Here is a 24,994-nt window from a genome sequence, read left to right on the forward strand (position 1 = left end):
CACGAGTGGGTCGACAACAGTTACACGATGATGCCTTTATCAAGGTAACGGCGCAAAAAACACCGCCATCGCCTGCCAACGGCTCGATTTTCACCGGCAACTATGTCTCCCCGACTCATAGCCCGGACTAGATAACAAATCTCGAGATTCGACCACCCAGCCGCAGGCCGACCATCTCTGACGGAAGAGATGACCATCACCGCCGACTGCACCGGTCAGAACAGATCTGACCGGAGGTGCCGCCGTCGCGACCACCAGGCCCTCCATGCCGCCAACGCCACCGACCGTAGCGTCGCCGCCACCCAAACAGGGCTGGCCGCCGCGCCCGCAGCCCGCGCCGCCTCCGACGCCGCCGCACCACAACCATCATCGTTGCAGATCGAATCAGGCGCGCCTCCACATGATTCGGGGCCCCGCACAACCCCAGATCCGCGGGAGAGAGGCGATGTCCTCCGCCACCGCAGTCGGCCCCCGGGCTTTGACCGGCGGCGTCCCCCGGCAGTGGCGAAGGAAGGGGGGGAGAGAGTATGTGCCCCGGCGGCTGGGTAGGGCACCACCCGAGTCACCCAGCGGGGACGACGCGGGGGCTGTGTACTAGGTATCGACTACCCCATCTAGTAGTAGCTAGTAAGTACTCCAAACTTATATATAAATATCAAATCTGAAGACGAAAAAGAAGAAGAAGTAACGTACGGATCCTTTATTCACAACCGAACTACAGTATCTTCAAAGATTAGATTGAGTTGTTTGTTTGGATGTGTGCCAACTACTCTCTCCAGAAAAGCCTTTACGTTGTCAGTAGTGCTTCTCGTGATACTCGAGCAATTTAACACACATTTGAAAGTAATGAGGCTGGAGAGGTTTGTAATCCCGAAACAAAAAGCACCAGACCTGCTCAGAGACTCATTGTCACAGCCGAGAAAAACAATAACCAGTTTTTCTAGCTTGGGCATACATCTTGCTACAAACAAGAGATCCATCCCATCTCCCTGTGCCCAATAAGTAAACACTTTCAGGCGTCGGAACCCAACTTCACAAGTGACTGTCAGCCGAGTGAATTGCAAAAAAACACCACATTTGAAGTTGAAGCATCCAATTGCCACCACATTTGTTGCGCGTCCCAAAAATCCACCAATTTACTTGTAAATTTTCTCAATAAAAACAAATGACTGGTTTGCCGCAGTTAACACGATTTCTGACTAGGCTGGCCCACCCGTCAGGTGCCACGTGGGCGAGGCCAGACGGCGAGTGGGTTGACGGCCGTTAGGGCACGCGCGTGGTCAAAGCGCTCGCGGCTCTGACTGCTTGGCCCATTCTCCCTTCTTTCCCCCGTCACTCTCTCTGTCCTGCGATGGCGGCGGCGGCGGTGAGTTAGCAGGCGACGGAGGGACTGGAGGCGATGGTGATGGGTTCTCGGAGGTGGACAACTGGTTCGGAAGCAGTAGCTTGCCGACGCAGCGGGCTCCTTCACCGGAACGATCCCCTTCGCCCCCCTCGCCACCGGAGTGGGACATTGAGCGCCATGCGGCAGCGGCCCTAGCACGCAAGATCAGGGCTTCAGGCATTGGAGAAGGCCATCAGTGGGCTTCAGGGTTCGGTGGCGTGTGGTAAGATTTCTTCCCCCTCCACCCCTCTCTTCATTGGATTCACTGGAAATTTTAGGGTTGTTAGATTGCATATAAACCTATCATGTTACAGTAGGGCTGTTAGATTTTAGGAAATTTTAGGGTTGTTAGATTTTAGGAGATTTTAGGGAAGTTTGATTTTAGGGCTTTGTTTACTGAAGATTATTATTTGTTTACTCAAGTGTTGTAGCTGATATAGTTAATATCTTTTCTGTATAACATGTTTCAGTAGGAAATATAGCTCTGGGTTTATAGTTTTATGCATGAATGCTTTGTTTACTCCTTATTGACAGTGAAGATAGTGCTAATATCTTGTCTGGATATCTTGTCTGAATAAAAACAGAATCAATCAAGCACTAATTCTCAATTTTATGTAGTTTGGATGATGAGATATGGGAATAAGGTACCATTTTCAAGGGAGAGACAACTTGGAGAGGACCATTTCTTTGTCAGAAATTACTTTTATGAACATGTTAGCACTGCTAGAGACCGAAGAGGGATATACTGAAGCTGACTACATGTTCTATATGAAAGAAGAAGGAAAGGGGGCAGCAGGAATGCAGGTTATTGACAGTGAAGATAGTGTGGAAGAGATGCTAGACTATTATGCTGAGCAGAAGGTGCTCAACATAACTGTAATTAAGGCTAATGAGCCTAACCCAGGAGAGTTTAACAGGTCAAATATTGTGGAGGAACAAGTGCCTATAAGTAATGTGGGGGATTCCAACATTATTTCTATAGATGAGGCAGGAGTATTGTTCCCTATTGCTGTTGAAGACACAGTTGAAGAGCTGTATGCTGTGCCTATTGCTGTTGTAGAGCCAGGTCAAGAGTCTGCATATATTAACACACAACAGAGCATGAATTTGAAGAAAGCAAAGGGCAAAGAGAAAGTACAGGAAGATGTTGGCCCCTCTGATGATGAAGTGTTTGTTGATTTGAACTGCTGTGAGGAGGAAGATGAAATCATTGAGAAGGAAGATGAAATCATTGAGGAGGAAGAGCATGACATAGGTAATGAGGAGGAAGATGAAATCATTGAGAAGCTGAAGCAGAAAAGGAAACAAAGAGAGGATCCTATGCATCACTTTGAAGGAGACACAGAAGTGGAAGAGATGTGTCCAGAGGCAGAGGACTCAGACACAGAACCTGAGACACCTCTTCCTCAAACATTCAAGAAAGTAGGCAAAGCAGGCCCCACTACAAGATCACACCATGAAGCTGACATTGAGGTAATTCCTTATTTCATTCCATCTGATGATTCTGCTTGTTTCCCTGGGGACTATGGCATTAGTGATTCAGATGATGAGTCAGGTCTACCACTCCCTTGTGGAAGGAAGAGTCAAGCCAAGAGGGCCAGGACGAGGATCTGGTATGATGAGAGCAAGCCAGATGCTCATGACCAACTTTGCTTGAGTATGTGCTTCACTAATGTGTATCAGTTTAGAAGAGCACTTAGAAATTTTCATATCAGAATCCTTAGAAATTTCCAGTACCATAGGAACTGCAAGGATAGGATCATTGTGCATTGCACAGAAAGGGACAATGGGTGTCCTTTTTTCATGACTGCATCCACAATTGCTCATGAGAAGACATTCTGCATCAAGAAGATGCAGTTGTTGCACACTTGTGGTGCACATGGAGAAAAAACCAAAGTGACAGTTGACTGGATGGCCAGAACATGTGAGCAGCAACTGAGAGATAATCCAAGGGCTGGTGTTGATCCAATTTTAAAAAGAACAAAGACTATGTATGGGCTGGAAGTGCCAAAGACCAAGGCCTACAGGGCAAGGTCATTGGCCATTGAAGTGGTGGAAGGTGACATGAAGGGACAATACACAAGGTTTAGGGATTATCTTCAAGCTGTGCTTGATACCAACCCTGGGAGCAGATGCATTGTGACTACCAGAGAGCTTGAGCTCCATCCTAGCCCAAATCCTAGGTTCCACTACATGTTCTACTGTCTGAATGCTTCAAAAGAAGGTTTCTTGAATGGGTGTAGGCCCTTTATAGGTATTATATGTATTCCAAATTACTCCAATTCATTGCCCATATCTTGTACTTAATAATGCACTGATTCCACTACCCAATGCTTTAATACAGGTTTAGATGGTTGCTTTATCAAGCTTTCTACTGGGCAACAGATACTTGCAGCCACTGGTAGGGATGGGAATAACAACATATTCCCTATTGCAATTGGTATTGTTGATAAGGAGGACAAGGAAAGTTGGACTTGGTTTCTTAGCCAATTAAGAGCTTGCATTGGTGAGGGGAACAAGTGGGGCACATACACAATCATCTCTGATAGACAGAAGGTATATTTTTCATTTCACAATTGAATAAGCAATATCTAGAAATAATAATTTGTTATAGTTGCTGCAATTGTGAAGTAATATGATTAATAATTTGTAATAATTGCTGCAATTATGAAGTTATATGATTAATAATCTATATAATGACTTAAACAGGGGCTGTTGAATGCAATTCAAGCTGTGTTCCCACACTCACCTCAAAGATATTGTCTTAGACATATCTATGCAAATTTCCAGTCAGCTGGCTTCAGAAGTGAGGAGTTGAAGAAGCATATGGACAATGCTGCATATTCATACACCAAGAATGGGTTTGAGGTTGCAATGAATGAACTGAGAAAGGAGGATAAAGATGCTTGGAAGTGGCTTTCTAATATCCCTAAAGAGACTTGGGCAAGGCATGCTATGGATCACACATGCAAGACAGACCTAGTAGTCAACAATCTTAGTGAAGTATTTAACAAGATGATACTAGATGTGAGGAACAAGCCAATAAGGAGCTGTGTAGATGGATTCAGAACTAAGTTGATGGTTAAGTACCAAGCAGTTAGAGAGAAGACAGAGAAGAGTAAGTGGGAGATAACACCCACTTATATGGAGAAGTTGGAGGAGTCAAAGAAGTACTCAAGGCTATGCACTGCATACATGGCAGGTCCTGGTATTTGGCAAGTCACTAGTGGGGAGTCTACCTACTGTGTGAACCTTGATAAGTGGACCTGTGACTGCAAGAAATGGGACCTATGTGGTTGGCCATGTAACCATGCAGTTTCTGCCATTACAAGAGTGAAGGGACAGCCAAAAGACTATGTGCATGAGTTCTTCAAAAAATCATTGTGTAAGGAAACATACAAGCACATCATCTACCCTGTACCAGGGCCTGACTGTTGGCCTAGGACACCAACTGTTGACATAGATCCACCAGTGTTCAAAGAGAAGAAGGGCAGGAAGCAAACAGCTAGGAGGAAGGGCCAATTTGAGGTCCCAACAAAGAAGGATACATCCAGGATGGCAACTATCACCTGCAGCAACTGTAATATGCAGAAACATAGGTACACCTACTGCCCTCAGCCCCTGAAGCCTCATCTTCAGGCAAGAAAGGACAAGCACAAGGTATGGAATATGCACACTATTGTCAATGTTTAAATCATTTGATTCATCCTAATTGTTGGGCTATGATGTGTGCTTTCTTAGACAACAGAACTCACTACCATGGAGCTGGGGGAAGTTCTACTGCTACTGCACAGCCTGCAACCAGTGCACCACCTGCTGCATCTACTATGGTTAGAAGAACAACTGCTACTGGTCATTCCCAGCCTGCTACATCTACCAGGGGAAGAAAATCAACTGCTACTGGTCATTCCCAGCCTGCTACATCTACCAGGGGAAGAAAATCAACTGTTGCTTCTACTGGTCCTGCCCAGCCTGCTGCTTCTACTGGTCCTGTCCAGCCCGCTGCTTCTACAAGGCCAAGAAGAACAACTGCTGCTTCTAGAAGGGCAAGCATCACCAGTGATGCTTCTACTACTCCTTCCCAGGCTGCCACAAGAGCTTCAGGTTCAAGCAATGCAACCAGCAGGAGAGGTGGAAGGCCCTACATGGCACTTAGGGCTGCAACTACAATAGAGGGAGCAACAGTAGGGTCTAAAAGGAAGAGGTTCCAGAGCACCAGGATGAGGGGTTACTTTTATGCCAGTGGCAACTAGTCAGTGCACAATTTGGTTGTTGTCTTTTGAACCGCCTGCCTTAAGTATTTCTAAATTTTAGAAACTATGCCTGAGAACTGATATGTGTGAACTGCTATGTGTAATCAGTATTTAGCCTGAGAACTGCTATGTGTGAACTATGCTTGAGAACTTGTTTGTGTTACCATGCTAAGTTTGAGAACTTGTATGGATGATAACTCTTATGGTTGAGAACACGTTTGTTTCATCAACAATTTACTTGTTTGATTTTATGCCTTTTGCTATTCTATGATATTTTGGCATTTGATGGTTAGTTTGGAGTGGTGGTTTTGTCGAGCCCGAGCCACCCTAAAGCCTAAATGATAGGTTGAGTGGCTTTGTCGAGCCCGAGCCACCCTAAAGCCTGAATGATAGGTTTGGTTGGTTTTGTCGAGCCCAAGCCACCATACAGCCTAAATGATAGGTTTAGGGTGGCTTTGTCGAGCCCAAGCCACCCTAAAGCCTAAATGAGCCTAAATGATAGGTTTAGGGTGTTTTTGTCGAGCCCAAGCCACCTTGAAGATTTAATGGTGGTTTGGGTGGTTTTGTCGAGCCCAAGCCACCATACAACCTAAATGATAGGTTTAGGGTGTTTTTGTCGAGCCCAAGCCACCTTGAAGATTTAATGGTGGTTTGGGTGGTTTTGTCGAGCCCAAGCCACCATACAACCTAAATGATAGGTTTAGGGTGGCTTTGTCGAGCCCAAGCCACCCTAAAGCCTAAATGATTGTTTTAGTTGGCTTGGGTTAAAATTCAGTTTAGTTAAAATTCAAAGCCAATTAAGGAGGATAAGGAAAGTTGGACTTGGTTTCTTAGCTAATTAAAAACCTACCTAACACCATTAATCGATTTCCTACCTACCAGCCACCATTTCTACTATATAAGGCACCCCCCAATTGCCACACACAACATTCAAACCCAAACACAATCACTTCTCCTCCCCCCAGCCGCCAGAGCAAACCCTTTGAGAGATGGATCTTGGAGAGGTTGTCGATGAAGAAGAACAGGTGCCCAGGGCCAGGCGTAGAGAGGCAAGAAGGAGGGAGAGAAGGCAACTAGCTCAAGGATCCTTGCAGCATGCAACCGCAAAGACATGGAGCAGTTCGTGGAGGCATTCCCAGTTGGCTCCAACCCTACTGATGATGATATCATCTACTGGGCAAGGAGGAGGGCCAATTTCCATCCTTTTCAGGTTACTAGGATGAGGTGGAGTAGGATTCTGTACCCAGATGAATGATATGTTAAGTTTCACTGCTCCTAGATCTACCTTTCTATCTATCTATGTATCAAATCAGTTGATGAGTGCAATGTAATAAATCCTAGATGGTGAGTGCACTATGCATATTTTTGGATTATTAGGATTCTGTACCCTATAGGTTAAATGCATATCTTTGTGCTTTATGTGATCAACAATTTACATCATGTAAGCATTTGCCCAATTTGGCCATGCCCAGTTGGTCTTGACCATTCACCATGTAGTCCAAAGAAGTAGATTCATAATAGCATAGCTCTTACTATAGAAAGCTAACAATATTACATAACTGGGGTAGTTTTGCAGCTAGTCATTACATACATTACATAAATTAACTGGAGGTAGTTTTGCAGATAAACATCACAGTCATTACATAACTAGGGGATTCCCAAAATATACAACCCCAAGGCCAGCTATATTGTTCCAAGGCCACATATTAGCTTAACATAACTGAGGTGATGAACAACATTGTTCACTCATCAAGGATTGACTTGATCTTGGCAAGCTTGTCCTTGTTGCCATGACCAGCTTTCATAAGATCACCCACCAGAAACTCCAGCTTCTTCTTCTCCTCTATCAGCCAGTCCCTCTCTTTCTTCATCTCATCCCTCTCCTTCCTTGTGTTCCTAATGATCTCCCCCTGAGACATAAGAATTCACTTCATCTCCTTCAGCTCCTGAGCCTGCTTCTCCATCTGCTTCATCTTGCCAAAGTCAGCAATATCCTTCTCCTTGCTGATAGCTAGCTTCTCCATGTCCTTGTCCACATCCATCTGCTTCTGCTTGAACTCTTCATCACTCATGACCCTGTTGTTCTGATCTGCCCAATCAAACATCTTGGTGACTTCCTCAACCAGCTGACTGTACTGATCCCCAAGTGTATCCAACTGCTTGTTCACCTTGTCCAACTCTTTCTTATACTTAGCATGGTCAATCACTCTGCCACAATTCTCCTCATGAAACATCTCCCATATCTTCTCCAAACATCTTTGCAGAATAGAAGGCCATGGGGCATCAACCCACTGAGCAACTCCACAGTCAATACCATCTTGCATCAAGTATTAGAAAATAAAGATGCTAACTTCAAAAATAAAATAGATGAGATATCCAGTGATTCAGTCATACTTGCAGATACAATAGACATTCAGGAAACTTCAAGTTCAAATCAATGTCCTAAACATGTTTCATTTACTCAATTTACTGACACAAACTGATGCTTGCAAAATCACTGTTAAAAACATGTTTCATCAACTACAGACAGTCCAAAATGACTGAATTTACTAAATTTACTGCAGACTAACTACCACTAACACAATTAACTGAATTTACTGACAACAACTACAGATAGTCCAAATTTACTACATACTAACTACCAAATTTACTGCAAACAGTGCAAATTAACTGCATACAAACTAACATTTCATTGTTGCAACTGCAGATAACCCAAATTAACTGAATTTACTGCAGACTAACTACCATTAACACAATTAACTGAATCTGCAGACTAACTACCACTGAATTTACTGACCTGAGGAACAGCACATCCATAGAACCTCCTCCCAGTGTCCCTTCCTTCAAATGTTACATATTTCATGCATGGGGCCAAGCGTAGTCTACATGTGATGCTTGCATCTGCAACTCTACCACGGAAGGATGCATCTATAGTGGTGCCGGGGTTCGCCAGCATTGTAGCACAGTAGTGAACCGCAGAAAAGATAGGAACTGATCCAAACATGGTCTCAGATGAAAGATAGGAACTGCGCCTGCTCCAAACATGGTCTCAAATCGAAGAACACTTGAACCCTAACCCTAACCCTAGGTGCAAAGCAGATATCTTACCCAGTGCTGCTCCAGATCCATGCCGAGCAGCTCCTCCTCATCGCTGCTCTCCTCTCCATCCTTCCACGACGGCATCTTCTACGGCGTGGAGGGAACCGTGCCTCTGGCGGTGGCGAAGAACTCCGGCAGCAACAGGGAACAGAGCAGAGGAGTGATAATGAGAGAGTGTGCGAGTGGAGTGGAGTGTGAGCGGCGGGGAGTGGGGGCTTTGTTTTGTAGCGCGTGCCCTAACGGCCGTCAACCCACTCGCCGTCTGGCCTCGCCCACGTGGCACCTGACGGGTGGGCCAGCCTAGTCAGAAATCGTGTTAACTGCGGCAAACCGGTCATTTGTTTTTATTGAGAAAATTTACAAGTAAATTGGTGGATTTTTGGGACGCGCAACAAATGTGGTGGCAATTGGATGCTTCAACTTCGAATGTGGTGGTTTTTTGCAATTCACTCCTGTCAGCCTTTTAGCTTCACAGGAAGATTGGTATTCCTTTCCTTCGAGACCTAGAGAGAGCAGAGCAGGTAAGGCTCCAAGGATGCACAAATCTTCATGCTTGATTCTCTTCACTTGCAAGCATAACTTCTGTAGGTTGACGAGCGATCCTACCCAATCTGGAACCTTTGGGAAGACAAAACCCGTGGTCGTAAGTTTCTTGAGGTTCAGCGGCGGAGAAGTGCACCATGTATTCAGTAAGAAGTTGTCACTCAGCTTGTCACTCAACATAGTTATAGTTAGAGAACAAAGGTTCCGTGTGCAAAGGTTACGGAGAGAAGAACCAATAACTTCCTTGTGCTCTTGGGAGACATACATATGATAAAAGTGTAGCTTCCTCAGATTCTTTAACCGCCCAAGCTCTTGCAGAAAGTTATATGATTGCAGGGCAGGCACACGTTTCAATGTCTCTAGTGTTTGCATCTTCGCAATTCCATCGGGGAACCTAACGTGCCCGCTAACAAATAAATGTGCCAATTTTCCGAGATTCACAATACTTGCCGGTAAATCAAACACATTTGTGTGCCTTATGTCCAACATCTCTAAGAACCGTAGATTTCCGATTTGCTCTGGGAGCTCGCTCACCCTTGTGATGCTAGTGTTGAGATACCTTAGCTGCAACAACATCCCTACATTGACAAGATGGTAGTTTTCTAATTGCCTGCATCGTCCAAAGTCCAAACTGCGTAAATGACTAAACCCCATCATGGAAGGTATTTTCACAGAATTCCCAAACACATTAAGTGACCGGACATGAGACAATTGTTGGGGAACGTTGCAGAAAACAAAAATTTTCCTACGGTTTCACCAAGATCCATCTATGAGTTCATCTAGCAACGAGTGATCGGATGCATCTACATACCTTTGTAGATCACGAGCGGAAGCGTTCAAAGAACGGGGATGAAGTAGTCGTACACGACGTGATCCAAATCACCAGAGATCCTAGCGCTGAACGGACGACACCTCCGCGTTTGAAAGATCGTGGATGTCGCCTAGAGGGGGGGTGAATAGGCGTTTTAAAATAATTACGGTTTAGGCTTGAACAAATGCGGAATAAACCTAGCGGTTAATTTGCCAAGCACAAAGCCTAAAACAACTAGGCTCACCTATGTGCACCAACAACTTATGCTAAGAAAGATAAGCAACTATGTGATAGCAAGATATATGACAAGAAACAATATGGCTATCACAAAGTAAAGTGCATAAGTAAAGGGCTCGGGTAAGAGATAACCGAGGCACGAGGAGACGACGATGTATCCCAAAGTTCACACCCTCGTGGATGCTAATCTCCGTTTGGAGCGGTGTGGAGGCACAATGCTCCCCAAGAAGCCACTAGTGCCACCGTAATCTCCTCACGCCCTCGCACAATGCAAGATGCCGTGATTCCACTAAGGGACCTTTGAGGGCGGTCACCGAACCCGTACAAATGGCAACCCTTGGGGGCGGTCACCGAACTTGTACACTTTGGCAACCCTTGGGGGCGGTCACCGAAACCCGTCAAATTGCTCGGGGCGATCTCCACAGCCTAATTGGAGACCCCGACGCTTGCCCGGAGCTTTACACCACAATGATTGAGCTCCGAACACCAACAACCGTCTAGAGCGCCCAAGCACCCAAGAGGAACAAGCTCAAGGGTACCAAGCACCCAAGAGTAATAAGCTTCTCAACTTGTAACTTCCACGTATCACCGTGGAGAACTCAAACCGATGCACCAAATGCAATGGCAAGGGCACACAGAGTGCCCAAGTCCTTCTCTCTCAAATCCCACCGAAGCAACTAATGCTAGGGAGGAAAATGAGAGGAAGAACAAGAAGGAGAACACCAAGAACTCCAAGATCTAGATCCAAGGGGTTCCCCTCACATAGAGGAGAAAGTGATTGGTGGAAATGTGGATCTAGATATCCTCTCTCTTTTCCCTCAAAAACTAGCAAGAATCCATGGAGGGATTGAGAGTTAACAAGCTCGAAGAAGGTCAACAATGGGGGAAGAACACGAGCTTAAAGGATAAGGTTCAAAGGGAAGAAGACCCCCTTTTATAGGGCCTCCCGAATCCAACCATTATGTTCTCAGCCCGCACACGAGCGGTACTACCGCTTAGCACGGTCAAAACACCCCAACGAGAGAGCAAAACACGAGCTGAAAATCTTCCAGAGAGGTAGTACCGCTCTAGGGAGAGGTAGTACCGCTTACTGCTTATAAGAGGTACTACCGCTCGGGTGGAGAGGTAGTACCGCTTACCGCATATAAGAGGTACTACCGCTCGGGTGGAGAGGTAGTACCGCTTACCGCTTATAAGAGGTATACTACCGCTCTACTACCGCGAAACTCGACACGAAAGAGAAAAACACGAGCTGAAAATCTGCCAGAGAGGTAGTACCGCTCTAGGGAGAGGTAGTACCGCTTACTGCTTATAAGAGGTACTACCGCTCGGGTGGAGAGGTAGTACCGCTTACCGCATATAAGAGGTACTACCGCTCGGGTGGAGAGGTAGTACCGCTTACCGCTTATAAGAGGTACTACCGCTCTACTACCGCGAAACTCGACACGAAAAAGGCGCATCCCCAGAAGAAGCGGTACTACGCGCGGCACAGGGCCACGGTACTGCTGCTTACAAGCGGTACTACCGCTCTAGAGAGCAGTACTACCGCTTGAGGCTTTCAAGAACACAACAGAGAAAACAGAGGATGCAAAAGAGCCTAAACTGCCACAACTTCTGCATATGAGCTCCGAATTGAGCAAACTCAAGCTTGTTGGAAACAAGACGACGAGTAGCATCAAAACAGCGAGAAGAGGCAGGGGAGGTATGCCTAACAAAAAGAGGAGTGAAACCTCCAACCGAGAAGAACCGGCAAAACCTCCAACATCGAAAACATCATAGAAGATGCAAGCGAACTCCGTTTTCGATGAACTCAAGCTTGTCAACAAGATGACCGAACGCTCTAAGACTCACAAAGAGAACCAAACAAGAACCAAGAAAGATGATGCAAGGATGCAATGGTTTGAGCTCTCTACGAACGATACGATCAAGCTACTCATCGAGAACCCCCTTGATAGTACGGCAAACGATCCTATAACCCGGTCTCCCAACTACCATCATGAGACCGGTAAAATAGAAAACCTATCAAGGGCAAACCTTTGCCTTGCACATGGTCCACTTGAGCTAGATGATGACGATCTTGACTTCCTCAAGTTGGACCACCTTTCTTGATTGTGTTGGCTCGATGAAGACTAGTTGATTGCTCCCCCATACTCCACTATGGGTGAGCCTTTCTTCCGCAACCTAACCCCACAAAGAACCCTCACGAAGACCATGGGTTAGTACACAAAGCGTAATTGGCAATGCTTACCATACCATGGGATCACTTGATCCCTCTCGGTACATCTTCTACGCTTTGTGGATTGATCAACTTGATTCACTCTTTGACTTAGTCTTGATCAACCTCTCACAAGACCAATCTTTAGGTAATTCCTTGAATAGCACCTTGGTCGACACAAACTCTCCTTGAACCCAACACATGTACTCCAAGAAAAGCCTATGGACAAAACCTTCAAATATAACTCAAGGCAACCATTAGTCCATAGAGATTGTCATCAATTAACAAAACCAAACATGGGGGCACCGCATGTTCTTTCAGCGTTCAACACACGTACGGTCAGCGTAACGTCTCCTTCTTCTTGATCCAGCAAGAGGGAAGGAGAGGTTGAGGAAGATGGCTCCAGCAGCAGCACGACGGCGTGGTGATGGTGGAGCTGCAGTACTCCGTCAGGGCTTTGCCAAGCGCTATGGAAGAGGAGGAGGTGTTGGAGAGGGAGAGGGAGGCAACCAAAGGCGTGGATGAAAAGCTCTCCCTCCCCCACTATATATAGGAGGGCCTAGGGGGGGCGCCGGCCCTAGGAGATCCAATCTCCTAGGGGGGCAGCGGCCAAGGGAGGTTTCCCTCCCCCCCAAGGCACCTAGGGGGTGCCTTCCTCTTCCCCTTTGGAAACCCTAGGCGCATGGGCCTATTGGGGCTGGTGCCCTTGGCCCATGTAGGCCAAGGCACACCCCCTACAGCCCATGTGCCCCCCCGGGGCAGGTGGCCCCACACGGTGGTCCCGGTACAATACCGGTGACCCCGAAACTTGTCCCGATGGTCGAAATAGCACTTCCTATATATAATTCTTTACCTCCGGACTATTCCGGAACTCCTCGTGATGTCCGGGATCTCATCCGGGACTCGAAAAACATTCGGGTTACTGCATATACATATCCCTACAACCCTAGCGTCACCGAACCTTAAGTGTGTAGACCCTACGGGTTCGGGAGACATGCAGACATGACCAAGACGACTCTCCGGTCAATAACCAACAGCGGGATCTGGATACCCATGTTGGCTCCCACATACTCCACGATGATCTCATCGGATGAACCACGATGTCGAGGATTCAAGCAACCCCGTATACAATTCCCTTTGTCAATCGGTATGTTACTTGCCCGAGATTCGATCGTCGGTATCCCAATACCTCATTCAATCTCGTTACTGGCAAGTCACTTTACTCGTACCGTAATGCATGATCCCGTGACCAGACACTTGGTCACTTTGAGCTCATTATGATGATGCATCACCGAGTGGGCCCAGTGATACCTCTCCGTCATACGGAGTGACAAATCCCAGTCTTGATCCGTGTCAACCCAACAGACACTTTCGGAGATACCCGTAGTACACCTTTATAGTCACCCAGTTACGTTGTGACGTTTGGTACACCCAAAGCACTCTTACGGTATCTGGGAGTTACACGATCTCATGGTCTAAGGAAAAGATACTTGACATTGGAAAAACTCTAGCAAATGAACTATACGATCTTATGCTATGTTTATGATTGCGTCTTGTCCATCACATCATTCTCCTAATGATGTGATCCCGTTATCAATGACATCCAATGTCCATAGTCAGGAAACCATGACTATCTGTTGATAAACGAGCTAGTCAACTAGAGGCTTACTAGGGACATGTTGGTGTTTGTTATTCACACATGTATTACGATTTACGGATAACATAATTATAGCATGAATAAAGACAATTATCATGAACAAGGAAATATAATAAGAATGCTTTTATTATTGCCTCTAGGGCATATTTCCAATAGTCTCCCACTTGCACTAGAGTCAATAATCTAGTTACATTGTGATGAATCGAACACCCATGGAATTCTGGTGTTGATCATGTTTTGCTCTAGGGAGAGGTTTAGTCAACGGATCTGCTACATTCAGGTCCGTATGTACTTTACAAATATCTATGTCTCCATCTTGAACATTTTCACGAATGGAGTTGAAGTGACGCTTGATGTGCCTTGTCTTCTTGTGAAACCTGGGCTCCTTGGCAAGTGCAATAGCTCCAGTGTTGTCATAGAAGAGCTTGATCGGCCCCGACGCATTGGGTATGACTCCGAGGTCGATGATGAACTCCTTCACCCAAATTGCTTCATGTGCTGCCTCCGAGGCTACCATGTATTCCGCTTCACATGTAGATCCCGCCACGACGCTTTGCTTGCAACTGCACCAGCTTACTGCCCCACCATTCAAAATATACATGTATCCGGTTTGTGACTTAGAGTCATCCAGATCTGTGTCGAAGCTAGCATCGACGTAACCCTTTACGACGAGCTCTTCGTCACCTCCATAAACGAGAAACATTTCCTTAGTCCTTTTCAGGTATTTCAGGATATTCTTGACTGCTGTCCAGTGTTCCTTGCCGGGATTACTTTGGTACCTTCCTACCAAACTTACGGCAAGGTTTACATCAGGTCTGGTACACAGCATGGCATACATAATAGAACCTATGGCTGAGGCATAGGGGATGACACTCATCTCTTCTATCTCTTCTGCCGTGGTCGGACATTGAGCTGAGCTCAATTTCATACCTTGTAACACAGGTAAGAACCCCTTCTTAGCCTGATCCATATTGAACTTCTTCAATATCTTATCAAGGTATGTGCTTTGTGAAAGACCTATGAGGCGTCTCGATCTATCTCTATAGATCTTGATGCCTAATATATAAGCAGCTTCTCCAAGGTCCTTCATTGAAAAACTCTTATTCAAGTAGGCCTTGATGCTATCCAAGAGTTCTATATCATTTCCCATCAAAAGTATGTCATCTACATATAATATGAGAAATGCTATAGAGCTCCCGCTCACTTTCTTGTAAACGCAGGCTTCTCCATAAGTCTGCGTAAACCCAAATGCTTTGATCATCTCATCAAAGCGAATGTTCCAACTTTGAGATGCTTGCACCAGCCCATAAATCGAGCGTTGGAGCTTGCACACCTTGTCAGCATTCTTAGGATCGACAAAACCTTCTGGCTGCATCATATACAATTCTTCCTTAAGGGAACCATTAAGGAATGCCGTTTTGACGTCCATTTGCCATATCTCATAATCGTAGAATGCGGCAATTGCTAACATGATTCGGACGGACTTTAGCTTCGCTACCGGTGAGAAAGTCTCATCGTAGTTAACCCCTTGAACTTGTCGATAACCCTTAGCGACGAGCCGAGCTTTATAGATGGTCACATTACCATCCGCGTCTGTCTTCTTCTTAAAGATCCATTTATTTTCTATGGCTCGCCGTTCTATGGGCAAGTCAGTCAAAGTCCATACTTCGTTTTCATACATGGATCCTATCTCGGATTTCATGGCTTCTAACAACATGATTTCCAAGACAGGGTTGCCGTACCACTCTGGTGCGGAACATGTCCTTGTGGACCTTTGAAGTTCAGTAGCAACTTGATCCGAAGTTTCATGATCATCATCATTAACTTCCTCTCTAGTCGGTGCAGGCACCTCAAGAACATTTTCTTGAGTTGCGCCATTTTCCGGTTCAAGAGGTAACACTTCATCAAGTTCTACTTTCCTCCCACTTACTTCTTTCGAGAGAAACTCCTTCTCTAGAAAGGATCCATTCCTGGCAACAAAGATCTTGCCTTCGGATCTGAGGTAGAAGGTATACCCAACAGTTTCTTTAGGGTATCCTATGAAGACGCATTTTTCCGACTTGGGTTCGAGCTTTTCAGGTTGAAGTCTCTTAACATAAACATCGCATCCCCAAACTTTTATAAACGACAGCTTATGTTTCTTCTCAAACAATAATTCAAACGGTGTCGTCTCAATGGATTTCGACGGAGCCCTATTTAAAGTGAATGCGGCAGTCTCTAAAGCATAGCCCCAAAAAGATAGTGATAAATCGGTAAGAGACATCATAGACCGCACCATATCTAATAGAGTGTGATTACGACGTTCGGACACACCATTACGCTGAGGTGTTCCAGGCGGCGTGAGTTGTGAAACTATTCCACATTTTCTTAAGTGTGTGCCAAATTCGTGACTCAAGTATTCTCCTCCACGATCTGATCGTAGAAACTTGATTTTCCTGTCACGTTGATTCTCAACCTCACTCTGAAATTCCTTGAACTTTTCAAAGGTTTCAGACTTGTGTTTCATTAAGTAGATATACCCATATCTACTCAAGTCATCAGTGAGGGTGAGAACATAACGATAGCCCCCGCGAGCCTCAACGCTCATTGGACCGCACACATCAGTATGTATGATTTCCAATAAGTTGGTTGCTCGCTCCATTGTTCCTGAGAACGGAGTCTTGGTCATTTTACCCATGAGGCATGGTTCACACGTGTCAAATGATTCATAATTAAGAGACTCTAAAAGTCCATCTGCATGGAGCTTCTTCATGCGTTTGACACCTATGTGACCAAGGCGGCAGTGCCACAAGTATGTGGGACTATCATTATCAACCTTACATCTTTTGATACTCACACTATGAACATGTGTAGCATTACGCTCGAGATTCATTAAGAATAAACCATTCACCATAGGAGCATGACCATAAAACATATCTCTCATATAAATAGAACAACCATTATTCTCGGATTTAAATGAGTAGCCATCTCGAATTAAACGAGATCCTGATACAATGTTCATGCTCAAAGCTGGCACTAAATAACAATTATTAAGGTTTAAAACTAATCCCGAAGGTAAATGTAGAGGTAGCGTGCCGATGGCGATCACATTGACCTTGGAACCATTCCCAACGCGCATCGTCACCTCGTCCTTCGCCAGTCTCCGCTTATTCCGCAGCCCCTGCTTTGAGTTACAAATGTGAGCAACTGCACCGGTATCAAATACCCAGGAGCTACTACGGGCACTGGTAAGGTACACATCAATTACATGTATATCATATATACCTTTTGTTTTGCCGGCCTTCTTGTCCGCTAAGTATTTGGGGCAGTTCCGCTTCCAGTGACCACTTCCCTTGCAATAAAAGCACTCAGTCTCGGACTTGGGTCCATTCTTTGGCTTCTTCCCGGCAGCTTGCTTGCTGGGCGCGGCAACTCCCTTGTCGTCCTTCTTGAAGTTCTTTTTACCCTTGCCCTTCTTGAACTTAGTGGTTTTATTCACCATCAACACTTGATGTTCTTTCTCGACTTCTACCTCTGCTGATTTCAGCATTGCAAATACCTCGGGAATGGTCTTTTCCATCCCCTGCATATTGAAGTTCATCACAAAGCTCTTGTAGCTTGGTGGAAGCGACTGGAGGATTCTGTCAATGACCGCGTCATCCGGGAGATTAACTCCCAGCTGAGTCAAGCGGTTATGTAACCCAGACATAGTGAGTATGTGCTCACTGACAGAACTATTTTCCTCCATCTTACAGCTGAAGAACTTGTCGGAGACTTCATATCTCTCGATCCGGGCATGAGCTTGAAAAACCATTTTCAGCTCTTCGAACATCTCATATGCTCCATGTCTCTCAAAACGCTTTTGGAGCCCCGGCTCTAAGCTGTAAAGCATGCCGCACTGAACGAGGGAGTAGTCATCAGCACGTGTCTGCCAAGCGTTCATAACGTCTTGGTTCTGTGGGACGGGTGGATCACCTAGCGGTGCTTGTAGGACATAATCTTTCTTGGCAGCTATGAGGATGATCCTCAGGTTCCGGACCCAGTCCGTATAGTTGCTGCCATCATCTTTCAGCTTGGTTTTCTCTAGGAACGCGTTGAAGTTGAGGACTACATTGGCCATTTGATCTACAAGACATATTGTAAATATTTTAGACTAAGTTCATGATAATCAAGTTCATCTAATCAAATTATTCAATGAACTCCCACTTAGATAGACATCCCTCTTCTAGTCATCTAAGTATAACATGATCCGAGTCAACTAGGCCGTGTCCGATCATCACGTGAGACGAACTAGTCAACATCGGTGAACATCTTCATGTTGATCGTATCTTCTATACGACTCATGCTCGACCTTTCGGTCTTCTGTGTTCCAAGGCCATGTTTATACACATGCTAGGCTCATCAAGTCAACCTAAGTGTTTGCATGTGTAAATCTGTCTTACACCCGTTGTATGTGAACGTTTGAATCAAACACCCGATCATCACGTGGTGCATTGAAACAACGAACTGTCGCAACGGTGCACAGTTAGGGGGAACACTTGCTTGAAATTATTATGAGGGATCATCTTATTTACTACCGTCGTTCTAAGTAAACAAGATGCAAAACATGATAAACATCACATGTAATCAAATAATAATAGTGACATGATATGGCCAATATCACATAGCTCCTTTGATCTCCATCTTGGGGCTCTATGATCATCTTGTCACCGGCTTGACACCATGATCTCCATCATCATGATCTCCATTATCGTGTCTCCATGAATTTGCTCGCCAACTATTACTTCTACTACTAAGGCTAACGCGTTTAGCAATAAAGTAAAGTAATTTACATGGCGTTTCTCAATGACACGCAGGTCATACAAAAAATAAAGACAACTCCTATGGCTCCTGCCAGTTGTCATACTCATCGACATGCAAGTCGTGATTCCTATTACAATAGCATGAACATCTCATACATCACATATATGTCATTCATCATTCATCACAACTTTGGCCATATCATATCACAAAGCACTTGCTGCAAAAACAAGTTAGACGTGCTCTAATTGTTGTTTGCAAGTTTTACGTGGCTCAAATAGGGTTCTAGCAAGAACGTTTTCTTACCTACGTGAAAGCCACAACATGATTTGTCAACTTCTATTTACCCTTCATAAGGACTCTTTTCATCGAATCCGCTGCAAGTAAAGTAGGAGAGACAGACACCCGCCAGCCGCCTTATGCAACTAGTGCATGTTAGTCGGTGGAACCGGTCTCACGTAAGCGTACGTGTAAGGTTGGTCCGGGACGCTTCATCCCACAATACCATCGAAGCAAGATAAGACTAGTAGCGGCAAGAAAGTTGACAACATCTACGCCCACAACAAATTGTGTTCTACTCGCGCAAGAAGAACTACGCATAGACCTAGCTCATGATGCCACTGTTGGGGAACGTTGTAGAAAACAAAAATTTTCCTACGGTTTCACCAAGATCCATCTATGAGTTCATCTAGCAACGAGTGATCGGATGCATCTACATACCTTTGTAGATCGCGAGTGGAAGCGTTCAAAGAACGGGGATGAAGTAGTCGTACACGACGTGATCCAAATCACCGGAGATCCTAGCGCCGAACGGACGGCACCTCCGCGTTCAACACACGTACGGTCAGCGTAACGTCTCCTTCTTCTTGATCCAGCAAGAGGGAAGGAGAGGTTGAGGAAGATGGCTCCGGCAGCAGCACGACGGCGTGGTGATGGTGGAGCTGCAGTACTCCGTCAGGGCTTCGCCAAGCACTATGGAAGAGGAGGAGGTGTTGGAGAGGGAGAGGGAGGCAACCAAAGGCGTGGATGAAAAGCTCTCCCTCCCCCACTATATATAGGAGGGCCTAGGGGGGGCGCCGGCCCTAGGAGATCCAATCTCCTAGGGGGGCGGCGGCCAAGGGAGGTTTCCCTTCCCCCCCCCCCCCCCCCCCCCAAGGCACCTAGGGGGTGCCTTCCACATGTGGGACTCTTCCCCTTTGGAAACCCTAGGCGCATGGGCCTATTGGGGCTGGTGCCCTTGGCCCATGTAGGCCAAGGAGCACCCCCTACAGCCCATGTGGCCCCCCGGGGCAGGTGGCCCCACCCGGTGGGCCCCCGGGACCCTTCCGGTGGTCCCGGTACAATACTGGTGACCCCGAAACTTGTCCCGATGGCCGAAATAGCACTTCCTATATATAATTCTTTACCTCCGGACTATCCCGGAACTCCTCGTGACGTCCGGGATCTCATCCGGGACTCCGAACAACATTCGGGTTACTGCATATATATATCCCTACAACCCTAGCGTCACCGAACCTTAAGTGTGTAGACCCTACGGGTTCGGGAGACATGCAGACATGACCGAGACGACTCTCCGGTCAATAACCAACAGCGGGATATGGATACCCATGTTGGCTCCCACATACTCCATGATGATCTCATCGGATGAACCATGATGTCGAGGATTCAAGCAACCCCGTATACAATTCCCTTTGTCAATCGGTATGTTACTTGCCCGAGATTCGATCGTCGGTATCCCAATACCTCGTTCAATCTCGTTACCGGCAAGTCACTTTACTCGTACCGTAATGCATGATCCCGTGACCAGACACTTGGTCACTTTGAGCTCATTATGATGATGCATCACCGAGTGGGCCCAGTGATACCTCTCCGTCATACGGAGTGACAAATCCCAGTCTTGATCCATGTCAACCCAACAGACACTTTCGGAGATACCCGTAGTACACCTTTATAGTCACCCAGTTACGTTGTGACGTTTGGTACACCCAAAGCACTCTTACGGTATCCGGGAGTTACACGATCTCATGGTCTAAGGAAAAGATACTTGACATTGGAAAAACTCTAGCAAACGAATTATACGATCTTATGCTATGTTTAGGATTGGGTCTTGTCCATCACATCATTCTCCTAATGATGTGATCTCGTTATCAATGACATCCAATGTCCATAGTCAGGAAACCATGACTATCTGTTGATCAACGAGCTAGTCAACTAGAGGCTTACTAGGGACATGTTGGTGTCTGTTATTCACACATGTATTACGATTTCCGGATAACACAATTATAGCATGAATAAAGACAATTATCATGAACAAGGAAATATAATAATAGTGCTTTTATTATTGCCTCTAGGGCATATTTCCAACAACAATATCAAGTTCATTGGCATGACAGAATTTCTTTCCCGTAAACTTGCATGGAGAGCCGACGAGTTTTGCTTTGTCTCCCGATAGTTAAACTAGGAACACCAATGAAAGTAATAAAGTTCTCTTCAATGGACTTGGAAACTATGAAATCAAGAATCGTGTCATGAACTCGAAAAGTAAGCACCTTATCATATTTGTCCACCTTCACGGGTTGGATAAAACTCCTATTGACGAGCTCACTAAAATACTTCTCTCCTAACTCATATGATGTACATCTGCCTTCTTTGCAAACAAGTCCTTCAGCAACCCATCCCCTTATGAGACCCTTCTTCTCAATAATAGAATCTTCTGAAAATATACTTAGATATAGGAGACAACCTTTTAGATGAGAAGGCAGATCAAAGTAACTAAGTGACAATATCTGCATCATTCCTTCAACACTAGGATTCCTTTCAAGTGCACGACCAATTGAATCTTTTACTTGGTTCCATTGCTGCTTTGTTCTTTCTGTGTTACCCAACAAACAAGATATAGCAATGATTGCTAAAGGTACCCATCACATTTTTCCAATATTTGCTCAGAAACTTCTTCAAGGTATGAAGGACAATCTTCTTTGGAACTGAATAATCTTTTGTGAAATAGATGTCTTGAGTGCTCCATATGAAGAGACTTCATATTACAAATATGGCCACTGAATGATGAATGACATGAATGCACAACATCAATCATACGGGTAGTGGTGATTAGTATGCCACGACTGGTCATGGTGAATGCATACTTAATAACATCCCATGTTTCCTTGTTCCATACGTCGTCAACAACAATGAAGTAGCTGCATATCGATTTACGAGTGACATTAGTAGAGCAAACACCAAAAGGAGAAAAAACTTGTTTTCCTTGAGAAAATAGAAAAGATAAAAAAGAAAGTGGTTGGCGTGTATAGGAGTATAGTTGGAGGGGTATACCCTGTGGGTGTGCATGGACCGAGTCCACCTACGAGTGTCTAGGGACCCCTTGGACCGACACTTAATCATGCCTGAGTACAAACTCATAAGGGAATAAATTTGTGTGCTAAACCCGGATCTTATTGTTACAGGAGATATGTTCGGATAACCGCGGCATCACCACATCGTATCGTATCTCCTAGAAGATAGCTACCTAATTACTAGCACATGTCAACCTATATAAGGGGTAGGATGTCTCTTTTAATGACTATTCCGTTCCAACGCACTTGCAACCTATTTATCCATAGATTTGACCTACACCCTTGTAATTCTTCCATTAATAAGTATACATTATAAGCAGGACATAAGGCTTTTACCCATCTGGGAGCCTGAACTTGTGTAAAACCACTGTGCACCATCATTGCTAACGAGATCCCTTCGAGCACCACCCTTCTCTCTATTGTCTTCCACGACCTCCTAGTAGATCGTAAAATAGGAGTTCCATTAATCGCCGACAAACATGAGTGCTTAAATGACATTGATTAAGTATAGACTCAACCAGCACAACATAATCTAATTTATCTAATTTGGTACAGTAACAATGGAGAGGAGAGCGATCAATGACAGTGGTTCAAACATGTTCAACGGAGAGGAGAGTGATGAATGACAGTGGTTTGAACATGATGCATATCATGGCCACTTTTATTTGGTGTATACTCCATATATGTTAGAGAAGCATGAATACAGAAGTTCAAATAATATATGCATGGATCGAATAATCATGTCCGCACGTGTGCATCGATGTGTGTACGTGCGCGCACACACATGATTAATCCGGACCAAGAATAAATATAGGTGCGTGCATGGTGCATGCAGATCAAATGATCAGATGATTCGAATGGATGAGTGGATGTAACAGGCTTAATAACTAATGTAAAGACAGGAAAGAAGCACATAACAGTGAACGCTCGCTCTTAATTAGGATAGGTTGTGACTTAGGGCCTGTCCGGTAGCTCCCTAGCTCCCAGCTTGCGCAAATTTTAAAAACAATACCAATTTTATGATTATCTTTTCTCATGACATATTAAAAAAAATTGATTGAACTATTTTGGTGATTGATTAACATGTGGAATTTTCATGTGGCATATCTAAATAACATTTTTTTTACAGACTCAAGGATGACAAACATACATGATTTTGGAGTGGAGATAGTACCTTTTGTCAACAAGGAAATTAGAGATCTTGGAGATAAGTTGTTGTTCATCCCTAGCTTTGGTGAGGGCATAATCTTTATTTGACACTTCACTGAGAATAGTTCTCAGGATTTTCTTCATGTTCGGATTTTGTGACACTGATATGAAAGCCTGGCACTCAAATTTTCCTTTAAGGTCTTGATACACTTGGTTTGCAAGGGTTGTCTTGCCCATTCCTCCTGATCCAACGATGGAGACTATTTTTGGTTGTTGTTGTTGCACTGGTGCATATACATTCCCTTCTGTCAACAATCTGATTATCTCAGCCTTGGGTTCGTCAATACCGACAAGCTTTGAGGCATCCTCGAAGATAGCAAGAGCCCTAGGGTCAACGGTTCCATTTTTTGTGTTGGAGAAGGCCTGAGGTGTCTTGTACCTTTGATTCCTCTCACCCGCCTCAATGACTTGATTCATCAAATCTTGGAACGTCTGATGATGAGCCTTTCTCTTCCCCAACGTCCCGAGAATGTGTTTGATCTTCTTTATGAAGCCATCTGGCTTAGCGTCTTTGTCGTCGAGACCTTGCATGAAGTCGTCAATGGAGTCCTCTATATCATAGGAGAGCTCCCGCACCATGGTCATCCATACCTTGTCCTGCACGTCAGAATCCTCCTCCTCTGACATCTTTAAGGAGAAAGGCGTGCATGGCGGTAAGCTCATCAGTCAGAAACTTGATCTCACTGCACACCCCTTTGAGACGATTGTACTCGTCGATCAGTAGAGTGCCCAGCTTCTCAAGGACGGAGTTAAGGGCCCCCGTGGCCACACTCACAAGAGCCGCCTCCATGCGTCGCAGGACGTGCTAGCTTTGTTAATTTGCGGCAATGGAGCTCGTTGATCATCAAATGCACTGACAATTAATAAATGGGTGAGAGGCATACATGGGCCAAAATAGAACAAAGAAAATTATCAAGATTACGGTTGCCGGTACAATAGTCTTCAAAGCCTAGATATTGAAACAAACCCGAAAAACAGAATATGATAAAAGAAGTGCATGTAAAAAAGTTACATCATCAGTTATTTTGTACTTCCTCCGTTCTTAAATATAAGTTTTTGTAGAGATTTTACTATAGACTACATACAGAGCAAAATGAGTGAATCTACACTCTAAAATACATCTATATACATCCGTATGTGGTCCATTGTGAAATCTCTTAAAGACTTATATTTAGAAACGGAGGGAGTATAATGTGAATCACTCCCTTCGAACCTCTGAAAGCTGTCGTACGTCCATGGGCCAGTTTGCGGTTGCTGAATTATTTTGTGCTCGACTTATAATCTGCCGTGGACAAATAACGACCAAAACAGACAAAATCGAGTTGGTTTTAGGCAAAAGTTGGTTGAAAATGCTCGATAACTCATCATAATCCACCTCGATGGCACCAAACTTAGACTTAGACAAGGAGCTGACAAACTTTTGAATTTTTCATTATGAGCATCGTTACCAACACAAT

General features: G+C 45.0%; 1 pseudogene; it reads right to left on the bottom strand.

Annotated features, from left to right (window-relative positions):
- Nucleotides 1–704: 704 nt before the first annotated feature.
- LOC123131457 (disease resistance protein Pik-2-like) lies at nt 705–24,327 on the bottom strand (annotated as a pseudogene).
- Nucleotides 24,328–24,994: the final 667 nt, after the last annotated feature.

The sequence above is a fragment of the Triticum aestivum genome, chromosome 6A, assembly GCF_018294505.1.
Source record: "Triticum aestivum cultivar Chinese Spring chromosome 6A, IWGSC CS RefSeq v2.1, whole genome shotgun sequence".
NCBI classification, from domain to species: domain Eukaryota; kingdom Viridiplantae; phylum Streptophyta; class Magnoliopsida; order Poales; family Poaceae; genus Triticum; species Triticum aestivum.